The sequence below is a fragment of the Meleagris gallopavo genome, chromosome 11 (genome assembly GCF_000146605.3).
Source record: "Meleagris gallopavo isolate NT-WF06-2002-E0010 breed Aviagen turkey brand Nicholas breeding stock chromosome 11, Turkey_5.1, whole genome shotgun sequence".
Lineage (NCBI taxonomy): Eukaryota > Metazoa > Chordata > Aves > Galliformes > Phasianidae > Meleagris > Meleagris gallopavo.
Window position 1 is genome coordinate 2,801,840 of NC_015021.2, and position 6,000 is coordinate 2,807,839.

The window sequence follows — 6,000 nt, forward strand, 5'->3', positions numbered from 1 at the left end:
TACCTGTCATTCTAAAAGCAACTTTATTTTCACAATTTTTCTGAAATATTATGGGAGTCTTATGCATCAGCCTGTCAATCAATTTATATGAAGATACACACAAGCATAGTATTAGATTGTATTTAGGTAATGTTGTTATCTTCTGTTTATAAATATACATAAATGACTGTAATTGTTTAAACCATTTTTTCTGCATGACCTTTCCATCTTACATATCTCTATTTTACATCTCCATAAGCTGTGGTTCTCTTTCCTAGAAGTGTCTACAAGCTGTATTCCCTTCCTTGCACTGTTACTGAAGCACATATGGACTGCTTTAGCAAAGTGGCAGTGTAGACTCTTACACATCTCCATATGTAACTTTCTATGTTCACAGTTTTTCTCTTTCTTTTTTTTCTTTTCCCTCAGCTTTTATATTTTACTTGGCAAAAATAACATGTACTTTACTGAAAGTTATACATAAGTCTTAGATTAATGCTAACTTAATACAGAAGGCCAAATTCCAGGCTGAAATGGAAATGGGAATATGTGTGCAGTTTAACTGCCTGTCTTAGAATTACTAAGTGGAGAGAAGTTGGCTAAATTATGATAATGCCTTCTGACGCTAATTTAACTGAAATGACAGGAGGAAAACAAACCAAACAAGCTCATTTTCAATCAAGAAGGCAGTAGGAAAGAACAGCAAGAAGCTGCCTGATCCCTGGAGGATGAGGATTTTGCTCTTTTTATCCATTGCTTATACATTTCCAGGGACACCTTGATCAATTTCAGAGCTCTATGCAATATGTAAAAGAGACTATGTTTCACATGATGCTTTATATATTTCCATACACTGTCTTAATATAAAATGTGATTTTATCTGATCTTAATACCACAGTGTTAGTTCCGATTATTTACACAGTAGATAAATGAAGAAATGCACATGAAATCCAGATTTAATGGTGACAGCCCAGAGCTCAGCACAGACTCTTTCAGGCACTTTCTTGGCTGAGTTTTGCAGCTCAGTTTATGTCTATCATGCTGTTGTAGGACTTAAGGAATACCTGGCCCTTTAGCTTCTCTGTTGATTTTACACAGGGTCAGATATACTAAACTGCTATGGTAGACATACTTGGAGTAACCAGAAGTTCTACAGACACAGTGTATTCAGTGTATTGTCTGTAGTAGTGCTGCAGGACATTTGGAAAACCAAAGCAAGTGTTCTGAGGTCTGAAATTCCTCTGGGAAAAGAAAAAGGATGGAGACCATTTGGTAGCCCCACATACTTCTCTCTAGTTTCTTTTTTCTTTTTCATGGTTGGAAACGCTCATTAAACAAAAAGCTTTCTACAACACAGCTTGTTCTACTCAGCTCGTGTAGAAAATTGTTGGTGGATATTTAAATCTTTCTTACTTTGTAGAAAAATAGTGAAAATAAAACCAGATCTGTTAAATTCCTCCATCTCAACAGGCCTGATTACCACTAGCTCCTTCTATTTCCACATAGGTTTTTGATTTTCCCTCACAGCAGGCTCTTTCTGATGTTCAGGACACCTTTATTCATAGCTACAGATATTCTTGGTTTGTTATTTATGCTATTTACAAGAATGCTCCTTGCATCATAAAGCACCATACTATGTTTTGATTTTATATTCTAACACTGGCAAATGTTGATAAAACACATGGTACATTGCTTGTATTTACTTATACATTTGCAGTATCCAGCACGATGTTACCACTTCTTTGAAGTATTATCACATAAAGATCATTTGGAAGTGAATGTCATTTCTCATTTTACTGTGACGTGTGCATACATTCCAGCCTCACTGTCTAAGCCTTTCCAGAACATCCATCGCTACAGGATTGTTCTGGTGCCTGTGAATCAAAAGCTACAGCAGCAGTTAACAAGCAATGCATTAATTAATGGCTCAAGTAGAAAGTTTTAGGAGTGCTTTTTTCAGACACTTCATTCAGAAGTGATTGAGAAGGAAATGCCTTTTTAAAATTTTTGATATAATGTCACACTAAATGAACCATAAAGAAACAATATAGAAAATACATAGCTTGGAATTTATGAGAACGTTTTACAGCTGTTAAAGACCACACTTAAAGGTCTGGATATTAAACGAAGCTGAGGGAACTTTGAAACATGCTTTACCACCAAGGTCATCTTTAAACATGGAAAGGAAGAAAATCAAGTCCCTGTCATCACATTCACAAATGTAACAAAGTCTAGAATTGCTAGACAGGAGAGGAAGCAAAGGAAGAAATGCTAAGAAATCACTATGCAGATTATCTTTATTCAGATGTAAGAGAAGTGCTGACTGCCAGCCAATCTTTTCCAAAGACTTTTGCTTAAAGTCTTTTGAACTAGTCACGCACAACTGCTGCTCAAAAACTGCTGCTATTCAGAGCCCAACTGGTGCCATGTTACTGCATCTGAGAAGATGCAAATCTCTCTCATCAGCTATGGGAGTTCTCAAAGCATTACTTTTTTTCCTGCTGGAGTATGGAAAGAAACTCCTCATACATATTGATACTGTTTTACTTTCTATCAAGCACTTTCTGTCATATGTCATAGTAAAAGATCAAAAGCATTGCCAAAGTGGAAGGGGAAAAAAAAAAAAACCCTAGAAGAAAAAAAGGTTTTCTTTAGGAGCATCATTTCTCCCACCTTTTCATCAATAAATTCAATTTCAATGAAATGGGTATTACCCTTAAAAAGTAATTTTTCTTTGTTAAGACAGTGTATTGACTTGGATTTGGATTCTTTGTCAGCATTTCTCCCAGAGTTGCTTTTCTTTTCCAAACTAACCTGCTATCATTCAAAATGACAGCAGAACCATTACCTTTGTGATAATGAAAGTCCTCATTGCTTCAAAAGAGGCAGCTTTTGCTGCCCACCTCCTCCAAAAAGGCAAATCCCGAATGATTGATTGAAAAGGAGAGCAAAGCCAACTACTAATGCTTTTTTGGCAGCAGATATCAGGACAGATTCTGTATTTCTGAAAAATGGAAAGCAAAAGTCTACTGACCAAAACAAAGCTCTTCAGTTGTGTCCTTTTTTCAGTAGATCTAGTCCACTCCCAGCCATGCAGATTGTCTCTGGAGAAGCAACTTGTTCCAAATGCATATTTGCCAGTGAAGGGACAAGTAGTGGGATAACACACCCTCTGCATGATCTAAAAGTCTGCATCTGTAATACTGATCATATATTTCACATGCATTAAAGAGTGCTTCTGCTTTTCTTCATGCAGAGCTAAAATGAATGTATCTAGAACAGAGCTTAAAGTTAATTAGTAATTATAATTTTTGCCACCTTTTTCTCAGACATTTTCAAGCACTGTAAATAAATGGCACCTAGCACTAATTATTTTTATACTCTTATGTAACATTGAACTTGCAAACCATTTTACTTACCAGTTCTTAAAGAATCTTGTAAAATTTCTGTCCGGAGCAGACTTCAGCAAAGGTCCTGAGCCTTAGAAAATAAGATTTAGTCTGGCAAGGCTGCTAAAACCCTTTTAGTTATTAAAAAGAAAAAAAAAGAAAAAAAGGTAATTTTTTTACTGGGTTATATTCTACTGGATTATAGTACCTTGTGGCACCAAGGGCATGGAAATAGCTGGAAAGGCAGGGAGGAAACTTGTCTGCTGGGGAAATACAGCCTCTGGTTGCTGCCCCTTCTGTTACTCTCTCTCCTACCCCCAGAGTTCTGGGGCCAGAAGGCCATAAGTCTCTCTTGTGAAAGATAGTAAATGTTGCACATGTGCAATTTAATTTTTTTTAAGTATGAAAAATGGGAAAAAGGAAAAGGCTTTGATTTTGCAAAATCAAAAGTATTCTGGTATGGAAAGGGATATTCATTGTGGATCCTATTGCAAACTGGAATGGTAGGTATTTCATCTTGAAAACAAAACAAACTAGTTCATTAATAATGTAAAAGGGCAAAGTGCCAGCAACTAAAGCTGGCTGAAGTTAATTAATTACTGCACTGGTGATTTCGGCAGAGTATCTTGTTATAAATCAGAATTCACTCAGATCAATCCGATCACAGGAAAACAATCCAGAATGATAATTTTCTTTTGTAGTTTTTTCATGTGTTTGCATATATGTGCTTACTTCCAAATTCATATGTGTTCATGTATATATAATACACATATATGTATATATGTAAAAGTATATATTATCATATATATACCACATTGAAAATTTTCTGGTAGGGAAGTATGGCTCTAACTTGTAAAATGGTTTCAGGTGAACTTTGACTAGTCTTGTGAATTGTAGAGGCCAATATCTGGGGGAGTCTCTAGAGCCTGATTGATAAGTTCTTGAATTTTTAAAACACCTTTATCCTGGAAGGATGGGAGCATTCATCCCAGTTGCTTACTGTTCACTATGTAAAATTGGACTGCCTGTGGCTACACAAGGATGAAGCTGGGCCAGCTATGCTGACCTGACATGACTGTTCACTGTTCTTGCACTGTCACACCAGCACGAGAGCTTGGGAACAGATGCTGATCTAGCGTGAACTCACTCCTGAGCTTCAGCTGAACCAGATCCAATAAGCATAGTGTAGCTGTTGTATTGTGCCCATGCCCATGCTGTTTGCATGCCTGAATATCATGCACCAGTGCTGTACTTTGAAAATTATTCAAAAAACTCTTCTGTAAAAATTCTGTGAGTTGTGGGGTTTTTCTTTTGTTGTTGTTTTCCTTATCTGTAGCAGTGGATTGGAAAAAATTACAAAATACAGTGATGAATTTAGGAGTCTGCCTTGTTGCCATGTTACTGCTGTGTCTACATATTTACTTACTTAGCATACTTCTTCATTTCATGAACAGACTGTACCATTGCCTATTTAAATTAAGATCATCACAGAAATGCAAAATAAAACAAGAGACAAACTTACTTTTGGGGCAGGTTAACTAGTATAGTTCTGTCAGAAAGTTTTATTCCCTTTTGTTTTCTACTTGCTATTTATTTATTTATTTATTTATTTACTTACTTACTTACTTACTTACTTACCTACTTCCAGGTGTCCTTTTTTTCTTAAGACAAGTGAATGGGGAAAAACAGAAAACTCCAGACTGTCATTGCGTTTACCAGGCTGGACTCTCATCCAAGATGTCATTTCTCTCAAGCTGCTTGGTAAGTTCATATGACAAATGACATAAAAAGGTCACAGAACTGTCACTTCTGTGTTAAAATAAAATAGCCTCTCATTTGCCAGGCTTCTTCACGATTTTCAGAGTTTAATATCGATAAACCAGTGGCATACATATGGCACATATAAATTCAGTCCACTTGGTTGTATCTAGAAAAAGGAAATTGAACTTGGCACTTTCAGAGTGTTTTCTTGATAGCAGATATTTAGAAAAATATCCAACTACAGGAAGAATTATTTATCAAACTAAACACACTATCTATATGTAAACACATCTACCTGTTGCACAGATTACTTTTACATCCTCATTTTTCTCCAGTCTTGGTAGCATATTGTAGTGCTTGAAGTGCTGATAAAAATGATTGGATCCTGCTGGCTACAGAATGGGGAGTGTCAAATAGATCAAAATTCACAGATTAAAGTGAAAATAATTGCTGAACATTCTCTTGTTGCTAGTACGTATTTGCTTGGCAGCACAATGTTCATATTAAATAGATAGGTGTAATAGATAAACGTCTCTGTAGTCCTGCTATTTCTGTCCTAAAAAGAATACCTTACAAAATAACTGGCTAGAAGCGTTAGCACTCCATCTTAGAGGGCAAATATTGGGATATTAGTCACTAAACTTCCCTCATCGCCTTTTTGAAATCATACTTACTGCTGTCTGACAGCACCTAAATAGCTATAACTATCTGATGCATGTAAATAGATACTTAAAGGTGCATGGTAATAAATAGTGTGAGAATAGGTGGGATTCTTCAATATGTGGAAAAGAAGAGCTCACAGTCTGGACTAGTTAAGTTTTCTGACCTAGAGCATGACTGAGAAACCTACCCAATAGCAAAGGCCATGGGC

At 36.2% G+C, this 6,000-nt stretch overlaps 1 long non-coding RNA gene across 1 annotated transcript in view; it reads left to right on the forward strand.

Moving 5' to 3' along the window:
- Positions 1–5,215, forward strand: part of LOC116217044 — a 38,258-nt gene extending 33,043 nt beyond the window's left edge. The window contains exon 3 of the long non-coding RNA XR_004160921.1: positions 5,017–5,215. This is a non-coding gene — a long non-coding RNA (uncharacterized LOC116217044). The remainder of the gene's footprint in view (positions 1–5,016) is intronic.
- Positions 5,216–6,000: the final 785 nt, after the last annotated feature.